Raw genomic sequence first — 19076 nt, 5'->3', positions numbered from 1 at the left:
TGCTATATACTGCATGGCAGCTATATACTACCTGGCCAGTGTTAGATACTATGTGGGCAGTGTTATATACTGCGTGGGCTGTGTTACATACTGCGTGGCCTGTTATATACTACGTGGCCAGTGTTATATACTGCATGGCTGCTATATACTGAGGGGGCTGTGTTATATAGTACGTGGGTTGTGTTATACAGTATACTGTTTGGGCTGTGTTATATACTGCGTGGCCACGGTTATATATTGCGTGGCCAGTATTAACGCATCGGGTATTCTACAATATGTATGTATGTATGTATATAGCAGCCACATAGTATATAGCACAGGCCACGTACTGTTTGTCTGCTATATACTACATGGCTCCTATATACTACGTGGCCTGTGCTATATACTATGTGGCTGCTATATACATACATACATATTCTAGAATACCCAATGCTTTAGAATTGGGCCACCATTTAGTATATATATATATATATATATATATATATATATATATATATATATATATATATACAGTATATAGCCACATAGCAAATAGATGAATGGCTGCACTCAATTGTACTAAAGCAAGGGAATGTGTGATACATGAAATGTGAATAGCATAATGGCTCCTGAAATCTATGAAAAAACACATGAGATGCTTAGCACAAAATTTGGCCAAAAAATGTGAGCCCATCCACCAAACGTCAAGGTAATCTCATGAATCGGATGGGTCCCTGACCTGTCTGCCTAGTGTGAACACTTACCTCTGGCTAATATCTTGGTAAAGCCTGCATTTATAGGAAGGTCGGAACCAACTGTGTTTGGATGTAATTAAAATCACAGCATGGTGAAAGGCGGGGCGTTCAAGTCAGAAAAAAATAGTACATAGCAAGTAATGGTAAACTGACTGAACAGCGAACTAGTCTGAACTGGTGCATAACCAAAAAACAACTTACATAGCAAATAGATGAATGGCTGCACTCAATTGTACTAAAGCAAGGGAATGTGTGATACATGAAATGTGAATAGCATAATGGCTCGTGGAATCTATGAAAAAACACATGAGATGCTTGCTATGTAAGTTGTTTTTTGGTTATGCACCAGTTCATCCGATTCATGAGATTACCTTGACGTTTGGTGGATGGGCTTACATTTTTTGGCCAAATTTTGTGCTAAGCATCTCATGTGTTTTTTCAGAGATTTCAGGAGCCATTATGCTATTCACATTTCATGTATCACACATTCCTTTGCTTTAGTACAATTGAGTGCAGCCATTCATCTATTTGCTATGTAAGTTGTTTTTTGGTTATATATAGCCACACACATGTATATATTACAGTCTCCTTTATTATGTACTGTATATTCCTCTCCCTTATACAGTGCCCTCTCTTGTTATGTACAGCACCGTCACTTACATATTGGATTCCTGTCTTGTTAGCTGTATAATGTAATGACGGCTGATGGAGCATGGGAAAGCTTCTTTTCTAAAGGAGGAAATGATGAACTGGTAGTCTGGTCACCGGCTCCTCCATCAGTAGTCATTTTATATCTAACAAGAGAGGGGACTGTGTAATAAAAGAGGGCGCTGTGAATAACAAAAATAACAAGAATAAACTATGTAAAAGACAGTACTGTACATAACAGCAGAGGAAGCTATATTATAAGGGAGGGCATCATATATAGCTAGAGAGGATGGTATGTAATAAGGGACGGTGTTATACATAAAAGAGGAAACTATGTAACTAAGGATGGTGTTATACATAATAAGTGAGTACACTATACACTAAGGGAAGGTGCTATACATAAGTGAGCACACTATATACTAAGGGACTGTGCTATACATAATAAGTGAGTACACTTTATACTAAGGGGACTGTGTAAGACATAATTGATAGTAACATCTTCCTCCACCTCTCCCTGTTCCTCAATCCATTATAAATCCCCCTTCCTCCCATCCCAATCCCCCACACCCCTCATTGTCCTACTCCCCCATATCCCATTATTGCCCTCTCTCCCACTCCCATGATTGCCCCCTTCACCACTTCCATCATTGCTTTTTTCCCTACCACCCCATTATTGCCCTTTCCACCTCCTCCATCATTCCCTCCTCCCCAACACCCCATCATTATCCTTTCCACTGCCCCATCATGTCCTTCTCCCCCACCACCCCATCATTACCCATTCCACTACCTCCATCATTTCCTCCTCCCCCACCCCATCATTATTCTTTCCACTGCCATCATCATTGTCTTCTCCCCCACCACCCCATCATTACCCATTCCACCACCTCCACCTTTGCCTCCTCCCCACCAACCCATCATTATTGTCTTCTCCCCTATCATTACCCATTCCACGACCTCCATCATTTCCTCCTCCCCTACCATCCCCATCATTGCTCTTACCACCATCATCATTGTCTTTTCCCCCACACCCCCATCATTACCCATTCCACTGCCTCCATCATTTCCTCCTCCCCACCACCCCATCATTACCCATTCCACCACCTCCATCATTTCCTCCTCCCCACCACCCCCATTATTACTCATTCCACCACCTCCATCATTGCCTCCTCCCCAGCACCCCAACATTGTCCTTTCCACTGCCATCATCATTGTCTTCTCCCCATCATTACCCATTCCATGACCTCCATCATTTCCTCCTCCCCCACACCCCCATCATTGCCCTTTCCACCACCACCATCATTGTCTTTTCCCTACCACCCCCATCATTGCCCATTACACTGCCTCCATCATTTCCTCCTCCACACCACCCCATTATTGCCCATTCACCACCTCCATCATTTTCTCCTCCCCCACCAGCCCCATTTTTGCCCTTTCCATCACCCCATCATTGCTTTCTCCCCCACCACTTCTATTATTGCCCTTTTCGTCAACTCAATCATTGCCTTCTGCCCCATCACCCCCAACATTGCCCTCTCCATCAACCCAATCATTGCCTTCTGCCCCATCACCCCATCATTGCCCTCTCCGTCAACCCAATCATTGCCTTCTGTCCCATCACCCCCATCAATGCCCTCTCCTCCACTTACACACAGCACCATTCACCTCTCTGCATACACACACACATACATACACACACATACACACACACCTCACCTCTGCGCACGGTATCCTGCAGCCGCAGCATCGCCAGCAGCTTCCTGTCTTGCACAGCGACGGCGCTGAATGATGATATCATTCAGCTGCTGCTGTGTGAGACAGGAAGCGTCGGCAGGAAGCAGGATGGATCCATTCCGCTGCCATTTTCTCTTGCAGGCAGTGGAGCTGCAGGGATTGCTTTTTTTGCCTGCCCCTCATGAGGGTAATCTGGCCATGGGATAAACTGGCCAGATTGCCCTCATTATTAGGCACCCTGCAGAGGCCCCCGAATCCTCCAGGCCCCAATGCAGCAGCACCAGTTGAACCTGCGGTATGTCCGCCCATGATAAGTGCTCTGGGCATGACAAAGGAATTCCTAAACCTCTGCCTCCCCAGGTTCTCTCACCAAGAACAAGCCTCTTCAGCTTGAATAATAGCTCATTGTGTGATGTCAGATGCCACGCAAGGAAATCAGCTCTCCAATGAAATTTGTGTTAAGAATTGTTTCTAGCCTTGTGATAACTTGCTCTGGATTTGAGCAACTTGAATCTGGGCTAATTACAACAGTTTTACTCAACTCAGCTATTTCCTGACCTTTGTTTCCCATTGCACGTGCTGCTTGCGCAGATACCTCAGTCATGCAGAGATATGTAAATGAGAATTTTGGATTATCCAAATTATTATCAATGTTTCTGAACTAAGCTTCAAACAGATGATTGCGTGTATAATCATGAACTATCAATTGAAATAAAGAGACTGGTGCTCGGTGGGGAAGCATCTCCGGGAGTCAGAGCCTTGGAAAGTACTCTGACATGGCCACAATGTCTCAATTGCATATAGGAATATAAGTTAAAATGCTGATGCAGCAACAGATAGAAAATAAGAAGGTGTCCATGGATTTAGATTTCAAAGACCTGCATGCCCATATGTATGATTTGGGGAGGTTGATGTTGCTGTCCAATGGATGCTAAATTGCTGAGGTATTGTCCCTTATTTATTTATTATTGCTTATATAGAAAAGCATACCCTATAGATCACTATATAGACTGTCAGCATTCATATTTGTTATGCCCTTACTTTTATACAAAGACATTTACTTCATCTTTATGTACAACATATAAACTCCCATGGAGCTTCAATACACTTGTGCAAAAAATTTACAAAATGTCCTTTTTTTACAAAATGACCTTTATATTGTACGAAAAATAATGAAACCGATTACCATATTCCCTTAATAATTAGTTTGATATATTGTTTGATAAGACATTATTTGTATTTGAAAGTATGATTGTCTGCTATCATTTCCACTCGCCGAATTAATATGAATCCCTTTTGGAATGGTAAAGTGATGTGGCCAACTTGTCTAATGGTTCAGTTACACTGGGATGCACAACATTAAATAACTACCAACCAGCAATATGTTTGCCAGTAGGTCGTCATTGAATGGCTTCGCTACACAGGCCATCCCCACTTCAGATGTGCATTGAAGATCAGTCATAAATCATTAATTTTTAACATAGTCCTGTTTACACAAGATAGTGTGCTGCCAAGAATGACCATCTTTTGCACGATCCAAAAGATCATTTTAATTGATGAACAAGTGTTTTGCTCATTTGTCGAGCAGTCGGCAGGGTTTTTAAAATGTGCGATTATCGTGAACGAGTGTTGCTAAGAATGATCATTCATGATGATAGTCTTGCAGTGTAAAGGGATGTAAAGGAAGCACTGTGGCTATCACTGATGTGCCAACAATGAGGCTTCCACTGTTTGGGTGGTTATGGGGACATGCAACAAGTCACACAAACAATATTGTGCTGGTTTTGCACCTATTCTGGAATGTTGAGTATACACTTGTTATACATCTGTTTTTTGGATATCAAGCTGTCTCCACAGACAGTTGAATAACTGCAGAAACCAAACAGTACATTCACACACTGCAAATACCAGATACATTCCTACTTAGCATATTTTTCTATGAACCCTAGCAGAACTTCCAACGTGTTTTGTCTGCTCATGTTTTGGTGGGTCCCATAGAGAATGCCTGAAGGCACACAGCAGTGAGAACATTTCCCCTGAAATTAAGCCAAGCCCATCCTTGATCCCATACTGTTGAGTAAAGCTGTCACAGCCTCTGCTGCTAATCAATTCAATCAGCTGCTCACCTCACAGTAGAGGTCCTTTTATAAGGGCAGACTTTCTGATGAAACAAGAGCAAATCAATAATATAAGAAGTTGATCAGTGCTCGAAGCTCTACTTACATGACACAACCATCAGCACTGTATGTGACAGAACGATTATTGTAATGGTTCATTTGTACACAGTTTCATTATAGTCGGCAGCACATCTCAACTTAAATGTGCTACAGACAATTATTGTCTGAATAAGTTATGCAATCAAAAAGCAACAAAGGCTGTGATCTTCCATTGGCGGCAGTAGCGTAACATAGAGGCCTACAGGAATGATTGCTCAGAGCGCCAAATTCCATGAGAGCACAAAATTTTGCCCCCACCCATCAAGAGATGCAATGCAAGCACCATTTCTTCTTTGAGTAACCCTGGTGGCCAGGCAAGCTACTTTAGTAAAGAAGCCAGTGGCTGACAGCTCCTATACAGAGCAAAGCAGGCAATATAAGGTAGTGATCAGCTGCTGCACTTTGTATAGGCAGAAACCATGATGATGGAAGATGAAAAAATCAGTATTGAGTCATGTACTTTGCACATGTGCTGCACAGTGCTATCCCACAACTCTCTGCCTCTTCTCTCAATTCAAAATTTGTGAAAGGAGAGTTTAAAGGGAACCTATTACCCCCAAAATCGAAGGTGAGCTAAGCCCACCGGCATCAAGGGCTTATCTACAGCATGGACTGCTGTAGATAAGCCCCCTATGTAACCTGAAAGATGAGAAAAAGAGGTTAGATCATACTCACCCAGGGGCGGTCTCGGTACGATGGGCATCGCGGTCCGGTGCCTTCCATCTTCTTACGATGACGTCCTCTTCTTGTCTTCACGCTGCAGCTCCGGTGCAGGCGTACTTTGTCTGCCTTGTTAAGGGCAGAGCAAAGTACTGCAGTGCACAGGCGCCGGGCCTCTCTGACCTTTCCCGGCGCCTGCACACTGCAGTACTTTGCTCTGCCCTCAACAGGGCAGACAAAGTACACCTGCGCCAGGGCCGCAGCGTGAAGACAAGAAGAGGACATTATCTGATGAAGATAGGAGGTGCTGGACTGGACCGTGACACCCATCGGACTGGACCGCTGAGGGAACGCCCCTGGGTGAGTATAATCTAACCTCTATTTCTCATCTTTCAGGATACTTCGTGGGCTTATCTACAGCATTCCAGAATGCTGTAGATAAGCCCCTGATGCTGATGGGCTTAGCTCACCTTCGATTTTGGTGGTGACAGGTTCCCTTTAAAATGATGCTGGGTGAGCTGTACCATATTTAAAAAAGTGTTTCTTAAAAAAAACAAAACACTAGCATTATAATAAATAGATGATTAGATAACATCCATCAGGAAATCTGCTCCCAGCCACCAAGTGCTGTTACTCCCATCCCTTCCTGCATTTCTCCTGGCTCACTCTCCACATTTACCATCACAGAAGAAGAAGTCTACAGGCTCCTCTCTTCTTCTTGAGTATAAAAAGGCAAAGGTCTTAAGGTTAAATTACACAATGGTTTTTTTTTAAACTCATTAAAAAACAATTGGAGATGAGCAGCCTTGCAGAAAAGATGGAACAGCACAACACTGGACTGATAAACTAAATTAGATCAATGTCCTGACAAAAAATAGAAAAAACATCCAACACTGCACATATCTCTAGGTTGATAACACTTGTTAGAATGTATATACCAAGAACACACAAAGTTCTACCAAATAAAGTGCATAGTGCAAAAAACTGTGCTGTGTAGGAGAATATAGATCACATGAACAAATCATAAAGTCGGACATTGCTGGGGTTTGTCTGTGATCATCTCTGAATAATATAGAGAACCATACATCAGATCTAAGTAGATCAAAATTAAATGAAGACAGATCAGATCAGAGACAAAAGATGCACATCATAGCTTAAGGTAAATTAGCTTTCTATGAAGGAGCCAGTGATCATCATAGTTACCCAGAGTTAAAAAACATTCCAGTGTACCCCTTGACGTGCGTTTCGATGGATATCTTCCGCAGAAGGGGTGCACTATGATGATCACTGTCCATTCTCTATTTGAAACTCAACCTCTCCAAAACTGAACTTCTTCTGCTCCTGCTGTCTACTAACCTCCCTAAATCTGACATTTTCCTCTCCATGGGTGGCACCATAATAACACCCCAGCAGCAGGCGCCCCGTTTGGGTATTACGTTTGACTCCGATCTCTCCTTCACATCCCATATACAATCTTTTGCCTGCTCGTGCCGCTTACACCTAAAGAACATCTCTAGAATCCGCCCTTTTCTCACCATGGAAACAACAAAAAACCTCACTATCGCCTTGATCCACTCCCGCCTGGACTACTGCAATGTTCTATTTATTGGCCTCCCTGTTATTCGACTTTCCCCTCTCCAGTCTATCCTTAATGCAGCAGCCAGAGATGTCCATCTAGCTAATCGGTATTCAGACGTGTCTGCTCTTTGCCAGTCGTTACACTGGCTGCCCATTCATTATAGAATCCAATTGAAAGTACTTGTTCTCACCCACAAAGCTCTCCACAGTGCGGCACCCTCTTACATCTTCTCCCTCATTTCTGTCTATCTGCCTAACTGACCACTGCGCTCTGCAAACGACTTTCGACTAACTAACTAACTAACTTTCTGCACTAATCCGTACCTCCCACTCCCAACTCCAAGACTTCTTCCGTGCAGCGCCAATCCTCTGGATTGCTCTACCCCAAGATATTAGGACCATCCACAATTTGCATAGTTTTAGGCGCTCCTTCAAAACACATTTCTTCAGAGCTGCCTATCACATTCCCTAATCAAAGTCACTTTATGTGTAAATGTGTGTGTGTAGCCCATTCACTACTTCCATCTATCCCCCATTCCCTCAAGATGGCTGAACCATCATTGTAAATACAGACCTGTACCTTGTATCTCCCCCACCTCATTGTAGATTGTAAGCTCTCACGAGCAGGATCATCTTATTTTGCTTTAATTATTGTATTGTTAGCGTTGATACTTATGACTGTTCTGTTTGAAACTGTTAAACTGTAAAGCGCTGCGGAATATGTTGGCGGTATGTAAATAAAGATTATTATTATTATTATTACTATTTGTTTTCAACCCTTATTTAAGTTAAGGCTGAGAGTTAGGTTTAGGGCTAAGATATTAAAATAAAAGTTGAAGGGTCAAAGGGCAAATTATACGTACAACAGTATTTTCTAAAAATATAATACATGTACTTGTGGTTTAACGAGTTCAATTTTGGACTGGTCAAAGGGGCTCAGGGAGTCCTAATGGTTTACAAATTTGGGGCAAAAAATAGTTGACTTGCCTTTGGTTCTAGTAACCAATGCTGATAGGCAGATATGTTTACATGGAAAAACCAACTTCTAGATATATGTATTGTCACTTTAAGTTAGGCCATTTGTATAGGGGGTTAACAGGCTAAAATTCTCTTAACCATTTAGAGACCCAGCCAATTTTTTTCCCACAAAAATGCAGTTCAGATGAAACTCTCAATGGAACTACTCACTATAATGAGGCAGATGGAGACACTTTAGACTTCTCTTGCTGTCTGTTCCGGTAGTAAACATCTTTTTAGGTATTCACAGAAATGTGGTCAGCCACATGTATGTACTAAAAAGACACCTAAAGTGATGGGACATTGCCGAAACAAGACCAGAAGGAGTCCAAAGTTACTCCATCAGTCTCATTATAGTGAATGGTTCTGTCAGGGGTTTTGTCTGAATTGTGGTGTTTGGGATTTACATGGAAACCCAGATGTTAGCGCTCAGCGGAGAGCCCAGGATAAATTGAGCAGAGCCTTATTCCGATTTTTGGGAGGCAGAATGAACAAATCGACAGCAATACAAGAATAGTTCTTATTTTTATTTTTGTGAGGTTAATCATGCGGTATGATTGATAAGATGGCTTTATTCTTTGGGTTGGTGTAATTACAGTGATACCAGACTTATAATGGATTTTTTATGTTTTGCTACTATCACACACTAAAAATGCTTTTTTATACAGTGGCTTGTGAAAGTATTCACTTCCCTTGGCATTTTTTTGTGTTTTGCTACCTCACATCCTGGAATTTCAGTGTTTTTATATAAAGAACAACTAAAAGGGTGAACAATTGGTTTTCTTTTTATTGTGAAGCAAACAACAAATAGGACAAAATTACTGAAAACTTCAGGGTGCATAACCATTCACTGCCCTAAAGTCAGTACTTTGTAGTGCCTACCTTTGTGACAATTACAGTTGCAAGTCGCTTGGCATAAATCTCTATGAGCTTTCTACATCTTGCCACAGGGATTTTTGCCCATTCCTCAAGGAAATACTGCTCCAGCTCCTTCAAGTTAGATGGTTTCCTCTGGTGAGCAGCAATCTTGAAGTCTGACCTCAGATTCTCAGTTGTAATAAGGGCTGCGTTTTGACTAGGCCACTCCAAAACATTTACACGTTCCCATGTAAACCACTCAAATGTTGCTTTAGTAGTATACTTTGGTTCATTGTCACGTTGGAAGGCGAACCTCTGTCCCAGTCTCAAATCACTGACAGACTGAAACAGGTTTTGCTCAAGACTATCCCTATATTTTGCACCATCCATCTTCCTTTCAACTTGGACCATTTTCCCTGTCCCTGCTGCCGAAAAACATCCCCACAGCAAGATGCTGACACCACCATGTTTCATGACATGATTAAGGGAGCTTAGTCTCCAGAAATGCTTTGAGATTCACACCCATATGGTTTGTGCTGAAGTTTGTATCATCTATGCTACAAGTTTGTTAATAAAGAAATTTTATCTTCATGGATTCGGTGGAGCTGGGCATTCCTTTTTTTAAGTCAGGTCTGCTACCTGTTTGCAGTCTCCACAACGCCTCCTATCTGCCTGCGGCTTCAAGTCGTTGAGTCTCCAGTCTGCCTGCAGTCTTCAGTAAAGGTACCTTCACACTAAGCGACTTTACAACGATATCGCTAGCGATCCGTGACGTTGCAGCGTCCTGGCTAGCGATATCGTTGTGTTTGACACGCAGCAGCGATCAGGATCCTGCTGTGATATCGCTGTTCATTGCTGAAAGTCCAGAACTTTATTTCGTCGCTGGATCTCCCGCTGACATCGCTGAATCGGTGTGTGTGACACCGATCCAGCGATATCTTCACTGGTAACCAGGGTAAACATCGGGTTACTAAGCGCAGGGTCGCGCTTAGTAACCCAATGTTTACCCTGGTTACCATTGTAAAAGTAAAAAAAAAAAACACATACTCACATTCCGGTGCCCGGCGTCCGCTTCCCTGCACTCCTCCTGCATCCTGTGTAAGTGCCGGCCGTAAAGCAGAGCGGTGACGTCACCGCTCTGCTCTGTGGGAGATGCCGGAGATGTTCGGCGCTGACACAGGATGCAGGAGGAGTGCAGGGAAGCGGACGCCGGGCACCGGAATGTGAGTATGTGGTTTTTTTTTTTACATTTACACTGGTAACCAGGGTAAATAATTGGGTTACTAAGCGCGGCCCTGCGCTTAGTAACCCGATGTTTACCCTGGTTACCAGGGGACTTTGGCATCGTTGGTCGCTGGAGAGCTGTCTGTGTGACAGCTCTCCACCGACCACACAACGACTAAACAGCGACGCTGCAGCGATCGGCATCGTTGTCTTTATCGCTGCAGCGTCGCTTAGTGTGAAGGTACCTTTACTCTGCAATTTTCCTACAGTTTCAAGTAAGGCCATATTCACATGTTAAGTATTTGGTTAGTATTTCACATCAGTATTTGTAAGCCAAAACCAGGAGTGGGTGAAAAATGCATAAGTGGTACTCATTATTCTATTATACTTTTCCTCTAATTGTTCCACTCCTGGTTTTGACTTACAAATACTGATGAGAAATACTGATCAAAATACTGAATGTGTAAATGTGGCCTAACTCTGCAATCTGCCTGCAGTCTTCAGTAATTCTGCAGTTTGCCTGCAGTTTCTATTAACTCTGTGATCTGCTTACAGTCTTCTGGACATCACCTGTCTGTCTGCGGCATCTAGTACTTGAGTTATATGTCTGCGGCCTTCAGTACTTCTGTCAACAGTCTCTTGTCTGCTATCCGTATCCTGTGTGCCTCAACAGTTTGCTGCACTGATGCCCATGACTTAAAGGATCCACCTCACCCAGCGAGTCAGCACAAAGGAGCATATAATGAGTCTACTACTGGACCTTCTATGGCCTTGTCTGGCTATCATCTGTGACCTGATACCTGCTCCATGCTTTGGAGAATATGCTGGGAGACAGCAAAACTACTTCTGATGTCTTGGAGGAATTGGACTATCTGTAGTAGTAACAAGGTCAAAAAACAAAACCAGGGAATAATCAGTTGGGAAGGATAACTGTAGAGTAAATGTAATATGTTTCTGTCAGTGGTCGCCTGGAAGTTCTAAACATGGCTACCAGACATGCTTAGCACTAGCCATTCTGTTTACCAGATCCAAGGGGTTACACTGACCTTCACCCCTTAACCACCATACATTGATCTAAGCTTACACAGGCGCTGATGGGCTGGAGCCAAATAATTTGCTGCTAATCAGTGGTGCAGGCTTGCAGGAGTGGCCAGATCACTGTATCAGAACCAAGAGAGCAATAAAAGGTACAAAATCAGAAGATGCAAGAGTAGTTAGTAAGTGGGCGATGCTCAGAACAGGAATCTGATAGAAAAAAGAGGAGCTGAGCATCAGCAGCAGCAAGCAGAACAGAACAAACTACAGTTGTGCTCAAAAGTTTACATCCTCCAGCAGAATTTTTGCTTTCTTGGCATTTTTTCAGAATATATGAATGATAACACCAAAACTTTTTCTTCGCTCATGGTTAGTGGTTGGGTGAAGCCATTTATTGTCAAACTACTGTGTTTTCTCTTTTGTAAATTATAATGACAACCCAAAGCATCCAAATGACCCAGATCAAAAGTTCACATACTCTGCTGATTTTGGCCTGCTAACATGCACAGAAGTTGACACAAATGGATTTGAATTGCTACTAAAGGTGACATCCTCACATGTGACCTGTTTGCTTGTAATCAGTGTGTGTGCATAAAAGTTGAGTGAGTTTCTGGGATGCAGACAGACTCTTGCATCTTTCATCCATCCACTGAAGTTTCTGGACTGTGAGTCATGGGGAAAGCAAAAGAATTGTCAATGGATCTACGGGAAAAGGTCGTTGAACTGTATAAAACAGGAAAGGGATACAAAAAAAATCCAAGGAATTGATAATGCCAGTCAGCAGCATTCAAACTATGATTAACAAATGGAAAATCAGGGGCTCTGTAAAAACAAAACCACGGTCAGGTAGACCAACAAAAATGTCCACAACTGCCAGGAAAATTGTTCGGGATACAAAGAAAAAGCCACACATAACATCAGCACTACTGTATAGTAGGGAGTAGTGCTTTTCAATTGTCTGGAGCACACACCCTTACTGCTAGAATGGATGGCACTTCTGGTCCCGACGTCTCTTAATCACTATGTCCGCCTTCAGAATGAATACGGCTTTGCCTGTTGAGAGAAGTAGACATCACAAGAACAGGTCCCAGAGTAATTGTGACAGTAATTGTGTGTGGCCACCAACTGCTAAACTATTCTCTTTTAAAGGGGTTATCTTGGTATTGTTTCTACAGTGCACCTGATATCAGTTTCATTTGCACCAATGCGAGTGAAATTGATTCACAATCGCATATCATTTCTACTGGACTGGAGTGATTGGTATCTCTGTGCTGCTTAAGTGTTCCCTTTGAGCAGTGTAAGATTATTGTATGCATTTGTGTAGAGAAAAGCAAATCTCATTGCGCTTTCATATACAGAAAAAAAATTTTATATGAATGTTTAGCACCGTAGTATGTGCATAAATGAAACTGGTTTGGTATATACCAAGGGCCTATGGATACATTCCCAAGGCATACTCAGAAAAGGCCCTATCATATTGTACCTAGTGTTAGGGGTCGAGTTCCCATCTCTGCACAGGGGGAATCTCTGGCCATCTCCGCTGCGGTCTCCCATTCTTCTCCTGCCGCAGTGGAGTCTGCTCAGCGGAGACATCGGTCCCAGCGTCTCGCTCAGTCTGACTCTGTACAGAGAGTTACTGCTGCTTTTCCTGCTTCTGCAATTGAAGTCAGTGCTGGGCAGCGGCGAGCAGACGCTTCTGGGACTAAGTCCTGCTTTTCTCGTTCTGAGCATGCCCAGAGTAAGTGGAGATCGAGGGTCACATGATCAGACACTGCAGCTAAGGTCCTGTAGGTGCTCACGCTCTGTGGCAGCCTCTCATTGGTCCTTCCAGGAAGGTCCTGTTCGTGCTGCAACTACTTAAGGCTCGCATGGCCGCACGGCCATGCCCTAGTATTGCTTTTTATTTATGTACTTTGCGCCAGTGTGGTCTTGTATGAGTGTGTTCAGGGACCTGGCTGAAATAAGCCCCTAGAATGCTGGCACCTCCGGCGAGGAGTTTGTATGCTTGGATATTCAGGGACCTGGCCGAAATAAGCCCCTAGAATGCTGGCACCTCCGGCGAGGAGTTTCATGTGCATGCATGACCACTGACTGCTCTTGTTTAGGCAGTTAGCCTGTGCCTCTGTGGAGTCTAACAGGGTGCAGTGCTTTGAGTTCACGGCTGCTCTGTGAAGTAACAGAGTTAGCTAACACCGCCATTTAGTTCCGCTATTTTCTAGCAGCAGGTTCTCCTGCACGGTGGACCCCGGGCTGCGAACGCATCTATCATAATAAAATCTATATATTCATTTGGTGCGTTCCGCTAGCCCTAACGCAACACCTAGTTATTTTATTGTAAGCATGTCGAGTCATTAATGTACATGTCTTGGCATATATGAAGTACAACATGGTTTGTCATATGTACATAGCAATCCTCAATTCCCATTTTAAAATATTAAAACCTCATTTGTTTGCTGATTTGGCAAATATAAATACATGCTTGAGTAATTCCCTCCAGAAAAGTGCAGCGTATGAGAAAGTTTGAGTAAGAAGAAGTAGGAGGAGGAGGAAGCTGTGTTCAGAGATGACAAAATGTGTGGAAAAGAGTGAAAATAACATGTTTGTAATGTACTCTGAGTTGTTCTCAGGATATTCCTAATTGTGGGCAGATGGGTTTCATATTGACAAGGGATGTCTCCACAAAGACCTCTTCATTCGGCTTAAAAAGAGTACTTAGTTGAAAAGAAGCAACACAGAGCGAATTATGTTTCAGGGCAATTCCCACTAAGTATTGAAATAAAAATAACAACGACCAGATGGTAATTTTCTGAGTATATTGTTAGCTGAACATTTATGCAATAATTCTACAAATAAAACCCCCTCTGAAGCCTACACAAGCATAATAGTCTATGGGATGAGAGCCGCTTGTCTGATTTATAAAAGTTAATCAAGAATCTAATATGATCTGATGGCACAATGTCTTGTATGTCAAAAAGTCTATTTGTTCTACTTCTGGGAATCTAAAAAGCCCAAAAATGAAAGACTTGTTTTCACTATTACAATAACTACAATAAGTTTATGAAAAACAATTGCCTAGTGTTTATGTAATAACAGAGCAGTGATTAATAGACGGCAAAATATTGGTGAGATCATGCAACTATCTATTAGACAGTTGACAGTCTGATACGTATTGAGACTGTCTCCTGACTCTCTCCCAACAGATGATGTCGGAGGAAGAGAAGGATCCAGGGTGTCGGATTTCCAACTGCCGATCCATGTGTCTTACCGAATATAGGAATCTGGCAGTTGCTCAATCATAGGGAACACAGGAGTGTTCGGCCAAGGTTACTGTAACTGTGGGAGACCGGCGAAAGATTATTCGTCCGACAGCTGTCTAATGTGAATGGAGACCTTACGCCAAATCTAAGCGAAACCTCAATCTAATGTAACATGTTTGTGCCAGACTTACATAAGATGTACTTTGAAATTTCAGTGGTAAACAACAATATGCATTTATAAGGACAGAATATTATATTATGCAGCAGAAATACATTTAATGTATACTTTTCTAAGATAAATGGCTTATTAAAACAATATAGCATCCCTATCTGTCAAAATAACTTCTAATTAAACTCACCATTGTTATTTCATATTGAAAGTATAGAGCTTCTGGAGAAGGTCAGTAAAGCAATCTCTCTCATGGCTTCTATTTATAGAAAGTAGAATATGAAAAATGAACGAAGGTGTGCTGGTTATTGTCCATAATTCAGTTTACTATAGATGAACAGCATTATAAAGTTAGCAATAAGGTTACTGAAATAAAACACGTACATGCATTTTAGAGTAAAGGGCAAAATACTGAAATTAGGTATGAATCTGGAATTTGTTGGACTCTGACCTCCAAATGAATAGGTAGCTCTGATTCATATAACCACACTTCCAAGTCAGGGCGAAGTCAGCACGATCAGATCAACTGATTACTGCTAACATTACTTTGTGGCGTTGCTTAGTACTGGGAACATCGGTAGGTACGGTAAGCACTCCATTGAGGCTGAAGAAACCACAAATATTGCAATGACAAATTTTTTGAGGGGACAATATAGAGGGAAAGGGGGAAAAGTTTGATGAGACAGTATGGGGAGGGGAAAATATGTGAAGAAGCAGTATGAGCAGTGCAGTTGAGGGGGTATATGAGTGAAGAAACAGTATGGGGCACGGGGGAGATGAGTGTGGAGACAGTACGGGGAGGGAGGTGCAAATTATGTGAGGAGACAGTATTGATGGGAATAGTGTGAGGAGCCAGTATGGAGGGAGAAAAGTGTAAGGGGTATAGAGAAACGCTGGCTAAGGCTGTGGGGTCCTTGGCGCACAGGATCCGATTTTTCAGGTCAGTCCATCCTGTTCACGACGCCAAGTTGAAGCGCCCGCTAGGGCTGTGGGGTACTTGGGCCAGGTCCGGTGGTCTTTAAAGAGGTAGTCACGGTGGCGGTGACCCGGTCTGTGGCTCTGGGTGTCCAAGTTAAAGGGAAGGTCTTTAAAGGGGTTGTTTTGAAAGAAAATAAAGAATGCTCGTGACGCCACCTGGTCTATTCGGTCAGGGATGACCGACTCTGCTTAAAGGAGTCCACTAGGGATGATGTTATTGCAGCAGGGATGGTATGGCTTCCCACAGGTGAAGCTTAGTCCCCAGGGCTCCCAGTGTAGTGGGCAAAGATGATTGATGGTGTAGTGCCAGAAAGAATTGAAGGACACAAGGTTGCAGTCTCTTTACCTTTTACTGATGAAGCTCCAGTACACAGGTTACAGGTGGTCTTTGGAATCTGGGCAGCTTGGAAGCTATGCGGTTGTGGACAGGTGACTTGGAATCTCCTGCCCTCCAGTTTCTGCTGTGGGGCATACAGTCCCACACAGCCACGGACTCCCGGTGTCTGGTTCCTGTGCTTCAGTGTGGGTGGAGCTCAGTCGCAGCTCCCCTCCAGCTCCTCACTTCTCCTGTGCTCCTTCTCCCCTCACACTCTCCTACAGACTGAACTAACTCCTCCTCCAAGCCAGAACATATATAGGGAAGCTCCCCTGCATGTATGTGTTACCTGTTAAAGGGATCCTTGTTGCTTCCAGGCATGAAATCACCCTCTCCTGGAGGAAGGCAATACCACTGTGGTAGCCAAACTCCTGGGGTGCCACAACAGTATACAGACTGTGTAGTTTGGGGGAAGTTTAGAGAGAGTGTAGTATGGAGGGATAGTGTGAGAGCATGGCAAAGAGTGGTCAATATGCCAAGGAGGGGGGAGTAAGGAATGGGCACAGTTAAGAGTCAGACACAATTTTAGAGGAAAGTGTGAAGAGGAAGAAAAAAGTGTGTAAAGGAGAGAGCAGTGTGGATGCTGTGTACCATAAGATATAAAAGATAGGAGTCATATTTTGTGCAGAGGGCACAGTGTGGAGAAATTATTCAGGGGCTCAGTGTGGGGCAGATATTGTTCTAGTGCTGTATTCCTGGCTGTTCTAGTGCTGTATTCATGTTCTGGTGATGTATTCATGTACTGATGGTGGTTCTGGTGATGTATTCCTGTACTAATGGTGGTTTTACTAATGTATTTTTGTACTATAATCTGTATTTCTGTTTTCTAGTGTTGTTTGAACAGCTGACATGTGCCCGCTATAGCCGCAGGTGGAATCACGATCAACCCGCGGCTATTAACTAGTTAAATGCCGCTGTCAAGCTCCGAAAGCGGCATTTAAATGGCGCTTCCGTCAATCACGCCGGAAATACGCACACCGGTGACCTGCGTGATATGATCACGGGTCACTGGTTTGTCAGCATGACAACCCAAGGTTTACTGGAAACCTCTATGGTTGTCAGCGCCGGATTGCTGTGAGCACCACCCAGTGGTAAGCGCTCATAGCAAGTCAGCAATTCTACTACATAAAGGTGATTTGACAATCACCTCTATGTAGCAGAGCCGATTGGGCTATGGCAGCTTTTAGGGCCCCTTTCCACTTGCGAGGAAAACGGACGAGTGCAATCCGATAAAAAATCGGATTGCACTCGGACCAATGTTATTCAATAGGTGTCTTTTCATTTGCGATTTTTTTCTCAGTCGAAATCAGACTGAGAAAAATCTGGATCGGCTGAGAAAAAAATTGCAGCATGCTGCATATTGCTGCGATTCTCGGACGAGACTCGCCAATGCAAGTCAATGGGTGCAAGAAAAAAATCGCACAGCACTCGCACCATGCGAGTTCTGTCCGATTTTTACGCAACGGTGTCCTTTGAAAAGCCAGTAATTCAGCGCGGTGTACAGTAAAATCACACTGACAGGTTAGAATAGAGTAGATATATACACATAGAATGTGTATATATACATATATATATGTCAGTGAGACACTTACAGTGGGGCAAAAAAGTATTTAGTCATTCAGCAATAGTGCAAGTTCCACCACTTAAAAAGATGAGAGGCGTCTGTAATTTACATCATAGGTAGACCTCAACTACGGGAGACAAACTGAGAAAAAAAAATCCAGAAAATCACATTGTCTGTTTTTTTATCATTTTATTTGCATATTATGGTGGAAAATAAGTATTTGGTCAGAAACAAAATTTCATCTCAATACTTTGTAATATATCCTTTGTTGGCAATGACAGAGGTCAAACGTTTTCTGTAAGTCTTCACAAGGTTGCCACACACTGTTGTTGGTATGTTGGCCCATTCCTCCATGCAGATCTCCTCTAGAGCAGTGATGTTTTTGGCTTTTCGCTTGGCAACATGGACTTTCAACTCCCTCCAAAGGTTTTCTATAGGGTTGAGATCTGGAGACTGGCTAGGCCACTCCAGGACCTTGAAATGCTTCTTACGAAGCCACTCCTTCGTTGCCCTGGCGGTGTGCTTTGGATCATTGTCATGTTGAAAGACCCAGCCACGTTTCATCTTCAATGCCCTTGCTGATGGAAGGAGGTTTGCACTCAAAATCTCACGATACATGGCCCCATTCATTCTTTCATGTACCCGGATCAGTCGTCCTGGCCCCTTTGCAGAGAAACAGACCCGAAGCATGATGTTTCCACCACCATGCTTTACAGTAGGTATGGTGTTTGATGGATGCAACTCAGTATTCTTTTTCCTCCAAACACGACAAGTTGTGTTTCTACCAAACAGTTCCAGTTTGGTTTCATCAGACCATAGGACATTCTCCCAAAACTCCTCTGGATCATCCAAATGCTCTCTAGCATACTTCAGACGGGCCCGGACATGTACTGGCTTGAGCAGTGGGACACATCTGGCACTGCAGGATCTGAGTCCATGGTGGCGTAGTGTGTTACTTATGGTAGGCCTTGTTACATTGGTCCCAGCTCTCTGCAGTTCATTCACTAGGTCCCCCCGCGTGGTTCTGGGAT

This window comes from Ranitomeya variabilis, chromosome 3 (genome assembly GCF_051348905.1).
Source record: "Ranitomeya variabilis isolate aRanVar5 chromosome 3, aRanVar5.hap1, whole genome shotgun sequence".
Taxonomy (NCBI): Eukaryota; Metazoa; Chordata; class Amphibia; order Anura; family Dendrobatidae; genus Ranitomeya; species Ranitomeya variabilis.
The sequence above is the reverse complement of the archived record's forward strand: the minus strand, read 5'-3'. Positions refer to the sequence as shown.